Below are 17,018 nucleotides of genomic sequence, written 5' to 3'. Positions count from 1 at the left end.
ACTCCCAAGAACTGTTGGTACCTTAAGGCTGACCAAGGGGCTCTGACTTATGGCCAAGTCATGATTAAGTCCTACTCTATCCTGACACAAGTCCCACCTCCGTCAGATCACTGCTAAGTTCTGGCATTTGACAGTTAACTATCATGGGCAGGGCTGACTTGGACAGAAGTCAGGACCCAAGGTACATCCTGGGCCTGGGATCCAAGGGGCTCCCACACAAACCCATGGATCCATTTGAACATTAACACAGGATCCAAGAACTGTTGGTACCTTAAGGCTGACCAAGGGGCCTTGACTTCTGGCCAAGTCATGATTAAGACCCGCCCCTGTAATTTCATTTCAAAATCCTCTATATAAATGTTCTAGCATTTGACAGTTAACTATCATGGGCAGGGCTGACGTGGACAGAAGTCAAGACCCAAGGGGCTCCCACACAAACCCATAGATCCATTTGAACATTAACACAGGAACTTCCAAGAACTGTTGATACCTTAAGGCTGACCAAGGGACCTTGACTTCTGGCCAAGTCATGATTAAGACCCACCCCTGTCAGATCATTGCAAAATCCTCTGTATAAAAGTTCTAGCATTTGACAGAAGTCAAGACCCAAGGTACATCCTGGGCCTGGGATTCAAGGGGCTCCAACACCCACACAAACCCATAGATCTATTTGAACATTAACACAGGAACTTCCAATAACTGTTGGTACCTTAAGGCTGACCATGGGGCCTTGACTTCTGGCCAAGTCATGATCAAGTCCTACTCTATCCTGACACAAAGTCCCACCTCCGTCAGATCACTGCTAAGTTCTGGCATTTGACCGTTAACTATCATGGGCGGGGCTGACTTGGACAGAAGTCAAGACCCAAGGTACATCCTGGGCCTGGGATCCAAGGGGCTCCCACACAAACCCATAGATCCATTTGAATATTAACACAGGAACTTCCAAGAACTGTTGGTACCTTAAGGCTGACCATGGGGCTTTGACTTCTGGCCAAGTCGTGATTAAGTCCTAGTCTATTCTGACACAAAGTCCACCTCTGTCAGATCACTGCTTAGTTCTGGCATTTGACCGTTAACTATCATGGGCAGGGCTGACTTGGACAGAAGTCAAGACCCAAAGTACATCCTGGGCCTGGGATCCAAGAACACATGGATCCATTTGAACATTAATACAGGCACTTCCAAGAACTGTTGGTACCTTAGAAGAACTAAAGCCAAAGCTATTTTGACTATACTTCTCCTATGGATCACAGGAGTGCATTTCGTTCTGCACTCCTTTAATCCGTTTTCAGCCCGCTGTCAGCTGACATCACAGAACTAGTCCAGGCTCTGAAAAGATTCTGGCTGTACGGTTGGGATTCACCCAGAAGCCTGGACCAACAGCTGGCTCAGCCTCTCAGCAATCCGCTGAGAGCCTGTGCCAGCCCCTCTCGCCTCCTCCACAGCCCAGCTCTTAAGTGAGCATTGGAGGGGCAGAGCAGAGAGCCACGGACTGACAGTCCCTGGTTCTCTGCTCGCAGAATGCTGAGAACTGAGCAATCAGTGTTTTTTGATCGCTCACTTCTCAGTGCAGAATCAGCGAAGGACAGATGCAGCATCGGATTGATGCTGCATCCACCTAGGTAAGTATAAATGTTTTCTTTTATTTTCTAATTCCCAAACTTCTCTCTAAAGAAAACTCAGTATAATTATGACAGTAGGACATATTAACGTGTTTTCGACAGCGGGCCCCCTCCCCTAATCACTTTTCAACCATGTGTCTAGCAAGGCGATGAATATTAAATGAACTATGACAGCAATTGTCTCAGGATATAGGAGCTTTTCTGAGACAAGCGTTGTCACTAGGCCTGCAGGAGGAGGGGGCGTTTCAGTTCCCCACTTTTATCCATCTGTTTTTTTATTGGTTGCTATGATGCAGGTGGCTGCCTGAACCTAGCAACCAAGGCTTGAAAGACTTGAAAACCTACAGGGACAACCATGTTAAGATGTTTTTATGCAGCCATTGATTTACATTTAGGGTATAGTAGTTATGTTGTAGGGTACGCACTCAAGGCTCCACATTCACACCTGAGCATAGCGCAGAGACAGCGGTTTTTATAACTATTTTGTGTTTCTTTGCGTTTTTAGAGCGGCACCATTCATTTGAATGGGCCTCTTTCCGCTCCAAAACGCCTAGGTTTAACGGAGCCGCCTAGTTTTGGTATTTCTTTGTACATTTTGGTTTTAGTGTTGTCTTTTTCAGTCATAGAGGCTACATGTGGGGTACGGTCCCTGTTTTATTGCTGAGCACAATCATGTGACAAAGTCCGTTGGTGTACAATATTTGCATACGATTATACTTTTTGTTGTGTCTGTGCACTCCTTTAACAGAAGTCATTGTTCTTATAAAAACAGATTACATTTTGGCAGCGTCTGCGTAGCAAATGGTAGCTTATCGCTTAAACAAATAATATGTGAAAGTAGGGTGGAACGTCTCAGGGCTGAGGAACTATTTGCTGTGACTAGTAATACAATTCCCCAATAACTTTTTTACTCAAGGCAATAACAATGTGCAGTGTGCAATCGTTCTTTATAAGCAATCAGATGTGGTTTTCCAGGGATGTGACCTGAGTAAACTGAAGTCTGATTGGTTGCTACAGTTTCATTGACTTTTTTGTTATTATTACTTGAGCCTATAAATACTGTATAAGGGAAACCATGATAATTTCTTCTCTTTTATCTGACAGACTGACTATGTGAATGGGATCCTCTTAGAGATCTTGGGCCATATTCTCAGTAGAGTTACGACGGAGTATCTCAGGAAACTCCGTCGTATCTCTCTTTTTTGACCCGCGTATCTATGCGAGTGATTCCTAGAATCATTTTCGCATAGATACGCTGAAGATCCGACATGTGTAAGTCACTTACACTGTCGGATCTTAAATGTAATTCGCCGCCGGCCGCTAGGTGGCGTTTACGTTCAGGTCTCATTTGTTTATGCAAATGAGCCTGATACGCTGATTCACGAACGAAATCGCGTCGCGTAACCGTCGCTTACGTCGTTTGCGTAAGCGTAAGGTTACCCCTGCTATATGAGGGGTAACCTTACGCCAGTCCCACGTATGCCATGTTAAGTATGGCGTCGGGTCCGCGTCGTCTTTTCCCATCGGGTACGTCGTTTTCGTAAGTCGTTCTTGAATACAACTTTACGTCAATGACGCACACGTCGGCGTCATTGACGTTTTCCGCCGAGAACTGGAGCATGCGCACTGGGCTATTTTTAGCCGGGCGCATGCGCAGTTCGATCGGAAGGGGGGCGCGCTTAATTTAAATATAAGCTGCCCCCTTTGAAATACGCGGGGATACGCCGGGCCTTTTACACTACGCCTCCGCAAACTACGGAGCAAGTGCTTGAGGAATACGGCACTTGCTCCAGTAAGTTGCGGCGGCGTAGTGTAAATAGCTTACGCGAGGCCGCGGCAGATTATTGGAGAATCTGGCCCCGTATAAATAAATGTTGGTTTTAGTAGTCTTGTTCCTGTGTTTGGTTTTTAGGCTACTTTCACACTGGGGCGCTTTGCAGGCGCTATAGCGCTAAAAAATAGTGCCTGCAAAAGCGCCCTGAAAGTGCCGCTCCTCTCACTCAAGTGTGAAAGCCTGAATGGCGCCACAAAAACTATGGTAAAGCGCCGCAAAAATATACACTCGCGACGCCCCAGTGTGAAAGTAGCCTTAATGATATGTATACAAGGGGCAGCTCCTTAGCAATGCTTCCTCCTTAGACTAGGGTGACAAGACATCCCCCGGTTTCACGGGACAGTCCCTGGATTGAGGAGTGATCATAGCAGCATTCAGTGTAAGGAATACACAGGACAAAATGCATGTTGACAAGGGGAGTGTAGAGGTGGGCGGGGAGTCTACTGACTTTAGGACTCCACCCACTGAGCTCCAGACAACAGACCCACCCACAGAATCTGCAGTTTTTCAGTTCTCATAACAGACAGAGGGGAGACATTTGACAGATAAGGATACATGCAGGAGGCATCTATATCCTTATAGATCAGCACTATGGCAGTAGTTTAGAAAGGATGAGAGTGGCTTTACATCCACTTTAATTGAATATAGAAAAGGCCGCCCTTCAATTAACTAAACACACCCCGCAAGCGTCCAGAAAGAATAGCAGATAAATATTTATTTTTGCAGATTTTTTTAGCCATCAATAAAAATTCTGCCCCCACCACTGCCCATCATTTAAAAATCTGCCCCCTTCATGAAAATATCCACCCCTCACCTACATGAACGTGCCTCGGCAAGGCAAGACAACAGCTGATCGTAACCTGCGCTGTTCTGCGGCTCCGTACTGCGCATACGCAGATCCACCGGGGTATTTCTCGATAGGGGGCACTTCTCGACACGACACCCGCTATAGCCTTGGTTGCCTGAATACCCAAACAGTGACTGCATCTGATAGGATGCAATAACTGTTCAACCAATCATTTTCTACCGGCTCAGCCAACTGAAGGGCCAACCATGTAGGTAGCAGGTTTTGGACTGCATATTACCTCCCCTTCTACTGCACAACTACTGTGTAGGCCAAAAAAGCCTTCTGTATATCAGCTCATGTTCTCCCTCATCGACAGAAGAACTTCATAGTACTTCAAATATTAACAACATTTAGTCAGAATACATAGCGCAGCAATTAAAGCTATTATAAAGAATGGTGGATACCTCTGACCTTACTGAACATGTCATAAATATCATTTCTTGATAAGACAGAACAAAGAGCAATATTATGGTTGGTATAAACGGTGATAGCCGGTGACTTCACGTTACTGTACAGATCAATGCCAGGTAAAATCTGATTGGTGCTGTCAGTTCTGCAAGTTGCCTGCAGTGGAACCTTGGATTACGAGCATAATCCGTTCCAGGAGAATGCTTGTAATCTAAAGCACTCAAAGCGAGTTTCCCCATAGAAATCAATGGAAACAAAGATGATTGGACACTGGGCAAAAAAAATTCTTGGAATGCCCTCCCCCCCATGCAACTTTGCTCTCCACCTGCTCTGAGACATACAATAAATATCAGCTAGACTTAAAATCAGTTTACTGTATCAGATCAGGCAGTGATTGGTTGCCAGAGGTTACAGCATATCATTACCACTTACTGACTGGTTGCTAGAGGTTACAACACACATTAAGGCTCACTGATTAGTTGCTAGAGGTCACAGCACATGATTTCTGCTTGTTGATTGGTTGCTAGAGATTACTGTTCAGTAATACTGCTCACTGATTGGTTGCTAGAGGTTACAGCACATCATCTCTTTACTGCAGAGGGGCATGATATACATATGAATTCCGCTGCCCTCCGCTATTTACATATGAATGCCTCTGCTATTTACATATGAATGCCTCCACTATTTACATATGAATGCATTCGCTATTTACATATGAATGCCTCTGCTATTTACATATGAATGCCTCCGATATTTACATATGAATGCCTTCGATATTTACATATAAATGCATCCGCTATTTACATATCAATTCCTCCGCTATTTACATATGAATGCCTCATCTATTTACATATGAATGCATCCGCTATTTACATATGAATGCCTACGCTATTTACATATGCATGCAGCCACTATTTACATATGAATGCCTCCGCTATTTACATATGAATGCCTCTGCTATTTACATATGAATGCCTCTGCTATTTACATATGAATGTCTCCACTATTTACATATGAATGCCTCCACTATTTACATATGAATGCCTCCGCTATTTACATATGAATGCATCCTCTATTTACATATGAATGCCTCCTCTATTTACATATGAATGTATCCGCTATTTACATATGAATGCATCCTCTATTTACATATGAATGCCTCCTCTATTTACATATGAATGTATCCGCTATTTACATATGAATGCATCCTCTATTTACATATGAATGCCTCCTCTATTTACATATGAATGTATTCGCTATTTACATATGAATGCCTCCTCTATTTACATATGAATACCCCCACTATTTACATATGAATGCCTCCGCTATTTACATATGAATGCCTCTGCTATTTACATATGAATGTCTCCACTATTTACATATGAATGCCTCCGCTATTTACATATGAATGCCTCCGCTATTTACATATGAATGCATCCTCTATTTACATATGAATGCCTCCTCTATTTACATATGAATGTATCCGCTATTTGCATATGAATGCCTCATCTATTTACATATGAATGCCTCCTATATTTAGATATGAATACCTCCGCTATTTACATATGAATATCTCCCCTATTTACATATGAATATCTCCACTATTTACATATGGATGCATCCGCTATTTACATATGAATGCCTCCTCTGTTTACATATGAATGCCTCCTCTGTTTACATATGAATGCCTACGCTATTTACATATGAATAGCTCCTCTATTTACATATGAATGCATCCTCTATTTACAAATGAATGCCTCCTCTATTTACATATGAATGCCTCCACTATTTACATATGAATGCCTCCGCTGTTTGCATATGAATGCATCCTCTATTTACAAATGAATGCCTCCTCTATTTACATATGAATGCCTCCTCTATTTACATATGAATGCCTCCTCTATTTACAGATGAATGCCTCCTATATTTACAGATGAATGCCTCCTCTATTTACAAATGAATGCCTCCTCTATTTACATATGAATGCCTCCTCTATTTACAGATGAATGCCTCCTATATTTACAGATGAATGCCTCCTATATTTACAAATGAATGCCTCCTCTATTTACATATGAATGCCTCCTCTATTTACAGATGAATGCCTCCTATATTTACAGATGAATGCCTCCTATATTTACAAATGAATGCCTCCTCTATTTACATATGAATGCCTCCTCTATTTACATATGAATGCCTCCGCTATTTACATATGAATGCCTCCTCTATTTACATATGAATGTCTCTGATATTTACATATGAATACACCCGCTATTTACATATGAATGCTCCTGTTATTTACATATGAATGGTGGTTACATGTAAACACAGGGTCTGCAGGTGAGTCATCTGTACACAACAATAGGGCAGAGCTAGGCAGCATTAGTAGCAGCACTTCACACTGAGATATCAGGACACAGCACAGGACTAAAATTTCAAGGGACAAGAGAATTTAAACTGGGATAGTTGACAAGTATGAGGCAGCGGCTTTGGCCCCACAACAATGACAGGGCCCAGGGCAGCTGTCCCTTTTGCCCTGCCTTAAAGACGGCCCTGAGTAACTGTCTGAACCAGTCCAGCATGGTCTCTGCGTGTTAATCTACAAGAGGCTAGTGAATGATTTGGCCAAGCCATGGGTATAGTGGACTAACTCTTTAAATGCTAATAGAACGTTTTATCTCAGAAAATTATTTGAAATGTACAATTGACAGAACTCAATACAAGCAATGTTTGCATCAAACACCTGGAGCTGCTTCAGTATAACAAAAGCCTTCTAAAATGGACAGATCTGTAGAAAAAAAAAAAAATAGGTGCCGTGAGTGGTCACTCCTCCGCCATAGCATGTCATTGCTGACAACTGTAGGGCAGGGCACAATCAGAACATGACCGCCACTGGATGATGTGATCCAAATTCTGGTAGCCACAAAAAACAAATTATTTTAATTGCTTAGACTATTTGCATATTGTTAATTGATATCAATTATAGATTTAAAGAGCTTTCTGTTTAATAGTGACACAAGTTTTTCCTCTTTTACAATGACTGGTATGTGATAATGATTGTTCTAGCAGGTGAGCAGATTGTAGACAGCAGCCCGTCATATCATATAACACCATAAAGCAGATATCTTCTACTGTACATTGTCCAAACTTACAATGAAAAGAATGCCATCAAGGAAATAGATATGATTTTTTTAGTGCCTGGCAACAAATTGTCGCTGTGTTTACTTAACAAGTCAACAATCCCGGATTCGTTGTGGTTGATTTATGAATACAGCCCAGGTCTGGGCAGGTTTTATTGCCGTCTTTGTTCTCATGGGGTTGATTGCCACTCATTTCCTGTCCTGGTAACACACAAGTGTCACCAGGACAGGAAGAGAGGTTGAATCTCCCCAATGGGGACACTGACAGCAATAAAAATCTCACAGTGGTCCTAACCCTTCTCCACATCCTCAACTAAAACCAAGTTTGGTTTTCAGTTGGGCGGTAAAGGTAATCTATAGTCTTAAGGTTATTTTTTATATATTGGTAAAAGGCATCTTATATAATATATACCGTATTTATCGGCGTATACCGCACACTTTTTTGCCGATACCCGCTTTCCCGCGCTGAGTTTGAATACTGTGGCGGAATATACCGAGCGCAGTACACTCGTGTATAGTCGGGCAGGCTCGGCTCCTCTCGCACTCACGTCCTGGACGTACAGGACGTGAGCGCGAGAGTAGCCAAGCCTGCCTGACTATACACGAGTGTACTGCGCTCGGTATATGCTGGCGCAGTATTCAAACTCAGCGCGGGAAAGCGGGGATCGAACGGGGAGGACGCCGCAGAAGGACGCCGGACCCGATGAAGAGGACACCCGAAGCTGCAGACAGACGCCGGACCCGACGAGGCCGCCGATGGATGCCGCGCAAGACACCAAAACTGTAAGTACTAAAATCTTTTTTTACAGGAATAGCGCGCAATACCCTGATAAATACGGTAATCCTCTCAGTGTAATGTTAATGTAGAAATTTGGGGTTATTAAAACACCTTCCTGCCCGGCCTATAGCAGAAGAATGGCCCGGGTGGGGGCTCCATTGTCCTGACTGGACATCATATGACGTCCTTTAGAACAAGCCACTGTGCTCGCACCCAGCGACCGGTGGTGCCGTGCGTCGCCCACACACACCAAATCTTTGATCCCGGTAAAGAGCCTATGGCCTCGTACACACGACCGAGGAACTCGTCGTAAATTAAACATCGTTTTCCTCGATGAGTTCCTTGTTAGGCTTGTCGAGAAACTCGACAAGCTTTCTTTGCGTACACACTGTCAAGACCAAATCTCGTCGTTCTCAAACACGGTGACGTACAACACATACGACGGCAGGGGAAGTTCGATTCCACTGGCACAACAATTGGGGCTGCTTTTGCTAATCTCATGTTACTGCGTGTTAAGTAAATGTTTGGTGAGAGACGATTTGCGCTTTTCAATCTGTTACAGCGTGACAAATGTGTTATCTCTATTACAAACGCTACTTTTACCGAAGGTGCGCTCCCGTCTCATACTTTATTCTGAGCATGCGCGGGTTTCTAAGCATACAACCGACGATGAAAAGGAGAACTTGTTCTCTTTTTTTCTTGTCGAGTTCCTCAACAGTTTTCTCGATGAAAAACATACACACGACCGTTTTCCTCAGCAAAAAAGCTCTGCCACCAAGTTTCTTGATGGATTCTGTCGAGGAAAACGGTCGTGTGTACGAGGCCTATGACAGAGGCTCTTTATAAAGTGATCATCTGTGTCCGATCACAGTGTAAATAGGAAGTGCCAGTTATCAGCATTCCTCTTCTTGTGCTGACAATCTGTTCCCACCAGTGATGCCAATGAGTGCCCATCAGGGCTGCCTTTCAGTGCCATCTATTAGTTCCCATCTGTGCCACCCATCAGTGCCCATTAGTGCCGCCTATCAGTGCCCATAAAGACTGCCCATCAGTGCTGCCTATCAGTGCCCATCAGTACTGCCTATCAGTGCCCATTAGTTCCATCTATCAGTGTCAAGGCTGGGGGAGGGACAAGGCAGCTAAAACAACTTTTATATGCATTTCATTTATGTGGTTAGCTGGTTACATAGAGTTGAACTTTAAATGGGAATCTGTGATGAGAGGAATAAATGAGCTGACATTGTTGATTTATTTTACAGATACAAGTTCCAGGGCTGACCCCAGCTTCACTGCCTTGTGTGTCACTGACATGTAGGACGGGAGTTCTGACTTTCCAGACTCCACAGGTGCCAAGTTTGTTTCAGGTCAGTGACTGCTTCAGTAATTAAAGGGGACCTGTCATGAGACTTCCATTACTGACTTCTCCTTCTGCTAATGCTAGTTGCCCGACTGTTGTACTGACCCTCTTGTGCTAGTACTTTAACCATTTGCCTACTGGGCACTTACACCCTCTTCCTGCCCAGGCCATTTTTCAGCTTTCAGCGCTGTCGCAGTTTGAATGACAATTGCGCAGTCGTGTAACACTGTACCCAAACAAAATTTTTATAATTTTCTTCACACAAATAGAGCTTTATTTTGGTGGTATTTAATCACTGATGGGTTTTTTATTTTTTTTACAAAAAAATGTTTTTTACTTAGCTTCTGTCAGTAAATTTTGTAACTAAGTAATTTTATTACCTTCACTGATGTGCGCTGATGAGGTGGCACTAACGGGCACTAATAGGCTGAACTGGTGGGCATTGATGAGGTGGCACTAATAGGCTGAACTGGTGGGCATTGATGAGGTGGCACTAATAGGCTGAACTGGTGGGCATTGATGAGGTGGCACTTATGGGCACAGATGAGACAGCACTGATTAGGTGGCACTGATGAGGAGGCATTAATATGCCGCACTTATGGGCACTGATAGGTGGCACTGATATGTGGCACCAATGAGCACTGATAGGCGGCACTAAAGGGCACTGTTAGGTGGCAATGGTGGGCAATGATAGGCGGCACAGATAGGCAGAACTGATGGGCACTGATGGGTGGCACTGATGGGCATTGATCGACAGCAGTGTTGGGTATTGATGGGCAGCACTGATAGGCGGCACTGATAGGCAGCACTAACTGGCATCGCTAATGGGCACTGATTGGTGTCACTTGTAAGCAGTAGTGGGCACTGATTGCTGCCACTGGTGGGCACTGATTGCTACCACTGGTGGGCACTGATTGGTAACACTATATTGCTATACAGTAATCAGTGCCCTGATTACATTCCTAGATGTCCCCCTGCATTGAGAAATGCCGCCGTTTGGCTCTCCTCGCCACACACTCTGTCAGTGTGACGCGAGGAGAGGCGATTACCGGCATCTCCGTATTTACATGTGACTGCCTGTGATTGGACACAGCCGATCGGCTCTTTACAGAGATCGAGGTCGCGCCGTGTTCTATGGGCACAAGTCAGATAGAAGTGGCCTTGAAGTAGTACAGGAACCTTTTCTAACGTCGGAGCGACTTCAGTAGCGCTAATTAAAACAGTTCTCATTGACTAACATGGGATTTCACATGTCACATGACTTGGGGGTCTCACAAGTCGGATCCCAAGTCACATCAGTGAACTGAACCTTAAACACCAAACCCGTAGGGACTTCTACCTTCATTCTGATTGTTCTGAGTAATTAGTCCGGCTCAGTAACTCAAAGTATAGAACTTAGAGTGGAAGCACAATAGCCAGGCAACTAGCATTTCAGAAATAGTCCAGCAATAGCAGTAAGTTTTCTTTTTTGGGGGAAGATGTACTTTAAACCAGGACCTGGAGAACAGTTCTGTATCTTTAAAAATCCAAATTCAGCAATGGCAGCTTCCTTATTTCTATTACCACAGGTTTGATTTCATCCATACAACATTGAGAGCGTTTTCACGCAGTTCCCGCACCATGAGTGTAGCGCTGTGTGCCCGCAGTTCCCATGCGGGTTAGCTGCGCTTTGCTATAGACTAGTGACCCGCGGTTTTGGTTTGCATTCTGAAAGCACACCAGAACTGGCTTGCGGTCTCTTCTCTAATTCATCCCAAAGGGGTTCTATCGGGTTGAGGTCAGGACTCTGTGCAGGCCAGTCAAGTTCCTCCACCCCAAATGGACCTTGCTTTGTGCACTGGTCCAAATCATTTGGTGAAGGGGGATTATGGTGTGGGGTTGTTTTTCAGGGGTTGGGCTTGGCCCCTTAGTTCCAGTAAGGCGTCAGCATACCAAGACATTTTGGACAATTTCATGCTCCCAACTTTGTGGTAAAAGTTTGGGGGTGGCCCCTTCCTGTTCCAACATGACTGCACACCAGTGCACAAAGCAAGATCCATAAAGACATGGATGAGCAAGTTTGGGCTGGAGGAACTTGACTGACCTGCACAGAGTCCTGACCTCAACCTGATAGAACACCTTTTGGATGAATTTGAGCGAAGACTGTGAGCCAGGCCTTCTCATCCAACATCAGTGCCTGACCTCACAAATGTTGTTCTGGAAGAATGGTCAAACTTTCCCATAGACACTCCTGAACCTTGTGGACAGCCTTCTCAGAAGAGTTGAAGCTGTTATAGCTGCAAAGGGTGGGCCAACTCAATATTGACCCCTACGGACCAAGACTGGGATGCCATTAAAGTTAATTTGCGTGTAAAGGTGGGTGTCCCAACACTTTTGGTAATGACACCAATGATGGGACACTATTCCTCCCACTGACATCAATGATGGGACACTATTCCACAGACACCAATGATGGGACACTATTCCACTGACACCAATGATGGGACATTATTCCACTGACACCAATGATGGGACACTATTCCACCGACACCAATGATGGGACACTATTCCTCCCTCTGACACCAATGATGGGACACTATTCCTCCCACTGACATCAATGATAGGACATTATTCCACAGACACCAATGATGGGACATTATTCCTCCCACTGACATCAATGATGGGACACTATTCCTCCCACTGACATCAATGATAGGACATTATTCCACAGACACCAATGATGGGACATTATTCCTCCCACTGACATCAATGATGGGACACTATTCCACTGACACCAATGATGGGACACTATTCCCCCCACTGACATCAATGATGGGACACTATTCCACTGATACCAATGATGGGACACTATTCCACTTACACCAATGATGGGACATTATTCCACTGACACCAATGATGGGACACTATTCCACTGACACCAATGATGGGACACTATTCCTCCCTCTGACACCAATGATGGGACACTATTCCTCCCACTGACACCAATGATGGGACACTATTCCACTGACACCAGTGATGGGACACTATTCCACTGACACCAATGATGGGACACTATTCTTCACACTGACATCAATGATGGGACACTATTCCACTGACACCAATGATGGGACACTATTCCTCCCTCTGACACCAATGATGGGACACTATTCCTCCCACTGACACCAATGATGGGACACTATTCTTCACACTGACACCAATGATGGGACACTATTCCTCACACTGACACCAATGATAGGACACTATTCCTCACACTGACATCAATGATGGGACACTATTCCACTGACACCAATGAAAGGACACTATTCTTCACACTGACACCAATGATGGGACACTATTCCACTAACACCAATGATGGGACACTATTCCACACACTGAGACCAATTATGGCACAGTATTCCACTGACACCAATGATGGGACACTATTCCACACACTGAGACCAATGATGGGACAGTATTCCACTGACACCATTGATGGAACACTATTCCACACACTGAGACCAATGTTGGGACAGTATTCCACTGACACCAATGATGGGACACTATTCCTCCCACTAACACCAATGATGGGACACTATTCCACAGACACCAATGATGGGATACTATTCCTTACACTGAAACCAATGATGGGACACTATTCCTCACACTAACACCAATGATGGGACACTATTCCACAGACACCAATGATGGGATACTATTCCTTACACTGAAACCAATGATGGGACACTATTCCTCACACTGAAACCAATGATGGGACACTATTCCTCACACTGAAACCAATGATGGGACACTATTCCTCACACTGAAACCAATGATGGGACACTATTCCTCACACTCACACCAATGATGGGGCACTATTCCACTGACACCAATGATGGGACACTATTCCACTGACACCAATGATGGGACACTATTCCTCCCACTGACACCGATTTCCGGCCCCCCTCAAGCCTGAAGGACAGTAAAATAGCCCTTTATTTACAAAGTTTGGAGACCCCTGAACTAGACAATGGGGGGGGGGGGGATTTACTAAAACTGGTACAGCTGTGCATGGCAGCCAATCAGCTTTTAGGTTTTATGATGCATTCACACTTTTGCATTTCTGCTCGGGATTTTGGTTTAGCGAACCAAAGTGTTAAACATAGGGCAGCCCGATCACTTAATGGCCCGAAAAGGAGTCAAGCGCATCACGTTTTTAGAACGTGCGTTTTGTCACGAACGGCGGGCGATTGCGCCATGCAACGATCGTGGCAGGATCACACTGCGTTTGGGGTGCCTACACACTGGTACGGCTTTGAAATCGTGCTGAAGTAGTACTACATCAATTCGATTTTAAAGACGTAGATCAGTGCGATTTACAGTGCTGATTTCATTGCGGCTTGCGACTTCATTCAACAGAAGTCTATGCAAGTCGCAATGAAATTGGAAGAAAAAAAAAGTAGTGCAGGAACCTTTTTCATAATCAATATAACTGGTTCCATTGCCAGCAATGGGGTGCGACTTGTCCTGCGATTTGGAACTGTCAAATCGCATGATAAAGCACACTGGCACAAACCAGGGCTAGTGGTCAAAGTTTAACTGAACAAGCTGAATGTTGGAAGCTGATTGATTATTATGCACAGCTGCACCAGATTCTGCATCGCCAGTTTAGTACCGCATCACTATGCAGTGCGGGAACTGCATGCAATTTTAAACAGGAATCGCACCACATTTCTGTTCAAATCACATGCGATTCTTCAGCAGTGCGATTTGAGCCATTATTCTGTATGGCTCAAATTGCACTAAAATCATGCAGGACCCTTTTTTGGCCACACCAGAATCAGATCACATGGGTGTTCACACAGCTTAATAAATACGGCGAAGCTGGCTTCACGTTGAATATCCAATCATGTACAAGGAAAAAAATAATTACGTTTTTTTTCCTGCATGCGATTCGATGTTAGAAGTAAACAGAGTAAAAAAAAAGGAGTAAAACAAGTTTAAGTAAAGAGAACATTTACTTTGCAAAGTGAACACAAACTTTCCCATCTTAATAAATACGGCAAAGATGAGTTCACTTTGAATATCCAATCATGTGCAATCATTCCCCCTGCATGCGATTGGAGGTTAGAAGTGAACACAGTAAAAAAAAAAAAGGAGTAAAAAAAGTATAAGGATTAAAGAGAACATTCACTTTGCAAAGTGAACACAAACTTTCTTCCGCAGTGAGCATTCTCTTTGCTAAGTGAACAGCTTCTACTCCTTTAGTAAATCAGCCCCATAGTATAATTGAAGGCTAAAGTCCAGCCGCCAAACTAGACAAGGAGGCAGTGCCAGGACAAGGTCATCCAATGCCCAGGGCAAAGATGCTCCCTCCCCCATTTATGATGTGCAATCTTAGGGGATCCTACCCCCAGGAGTCACTCGCTTGTCACGATCACTGCTGCTATCACTACTCCTGTCAGCCGTGTAACAGAAGGAAGGTGCCCCATTCCCTACAATAAACCATTGCGCCTAGGGCATGCGTTCCTCTCACCCACCCCTTGAGGGCTTACATGGGCCCTTCTCGCCCACCCCTTGAGGGCTTGCATGGGCCCTTCTCGCCCACTCCTTGAGGGCTTGCATGCGCCCCTCTCGCTCACCCCTTGAGGGCTTGCATGCGCCCCTCTCGCTCACCCCTTGAGGGCTTGCATGTTTCCCTCTCGCCCACCCCTTGAGGGCTTGCATGCGCTCCTCTCGCTCACCCCTTGAGGGCTTGCATGTTTCCCTCTCGCCCACCCCTTGAGGGCTTGCATGCGCCCCTCTCGCTCACCCCTTGAGGGCTTGCATGTTTCCCTCTCGCCCACCCCTTGAGGACTTGCATGCCTCCCTCTCGCCCACCCTTTGAGGGCTTGCATGCATCCCTCTCGCCCAACCCTTGAGGACTTTCATGCGCCCCTCTCCCCCACCCCTTGAGGGCTTACATGCGTCCCTCTTGCCCACCCTTTAGGGGCTTGCATGCCCCCCTCTCGCCCAAACTTTGAGGGCTTGCATGCCCCCCTCTCGCCCACCCTTTGAGGGCTTGCATGCCCCCCTCTCGCCCACCCTTTGAGGGCTTGCATGCCTCCCTCTCGCCCCACCCCTTGAGGGCTTGCATGCCTCCCTCTCAGCCACCACTTGAGGACTTGCATGCACCCTCTCGCCCATTTCTTGAGGGCTTGCATGCACCCCTCTTGCCCACCCTTTGAGGGCTTGCGTGCCTGTAAGGTGCAGTGAATTGACCATTAACCCTCATGATCCCAGCTTGCTATAAGTAAGCTGGCCGGTGATGAACGCCAAATACAGGATTTGTAATGACAGGCCAGTCCCACGTTTAGCATTCATTATATGTGCAGTTTTATAGAGAGGCACCAACAGGGTTAATGGCAGTCAGAGTTCCGGTGACAGTCACACGGTTGCTGTACTGTGGGACGAGGACCTGCTTGGACCTTAGAAGGTTTAGGTAGACCTCCCCAAAGCTTGTCCTGAAAATGTAACTGTTAGTGCAAATAAAGGATCACAGACAGTACTCGCTGCAAGTCTATGAAGCCGGCTACAGCAGCAAAGTTCAGTACAAAGTGTGGCTGGTGGTTGGCACCCCCCCTTTCTTACCGGTGTATGCCGATTTCCTTTGCCTCCCTGGTGGACTTTCACGTTGGCTTCTTCCTCTGTCCTCCTGTGTCCTTTTTCCTACCACCCCCCTCCCTGATCTCAGCACACTTTGCTGCTTTACTTCAATGCTTGTTTTTTTTCTCTTCTTCTTCTTCCTGAAAGTCTATAGCCATTCCCTCCCACTGCCTTCTCCTCCTAACATGTGATGATCTCACACCCCCCCCCCTCCTCCTCCATCAGCTATCATATACTGCTCTCTGATTGGTCCACGGGGGTCACGGAATTTCCCGGCAAAGGCCAAGCTTACCAGAAGACGCAAGCTTATTGGTCTACATTGTGTAGATCGGCGTTTCTCCACCAGGGTTCCGTGGAACTCTGAGGTTCCTCCTGAGGTTGCTCGGGGTTCCTTGAGCTGTGAGCGATGGC

General features: G+C 45.4%; 1 protein-coding gene across 1 annotated transcript in view; it reads right to left on the bottom strand.

Moving 5' to 3' along the window:
* Positions 1–16,790, bottom strand: part of MAP3K14 (mitogen-activated protein kinase kinase kinase 14) — a 57,788-nt gene extending 40,998 nt beyond the window's left edge. The window contains exon 1 of the mRNA XM_040331799.1: positions 16,593–16,790. The gene's annotated coding sequence lies outside the window, so the exon portion shown is untranslated. The remainder of the gene's footprint in view (positions 1–16,592) is intronic.
* Positions 16,791–17,018: the final 228 nt, after the last annotated feature.

The sequence above is a fragment of the Rana temporaria genome, chromosome 12, assembly GCF_905171775.1.
Source record: "Rana temporaria chromosome 12, aRanTem1.1, whole genome shotgun sequence".
In the NCBI taxonomy this organism is placed as follows: domain Eukaryota; kingdom Metazoa; phylum Chordata; class Amphibia; order Anura; family Ranidae; genus Rana; species Rana temporaria.
Note: the sequence above shows the minus strand (reverse complement) of the source record. Positions and strands in the feature narration are given on the sequence as shown.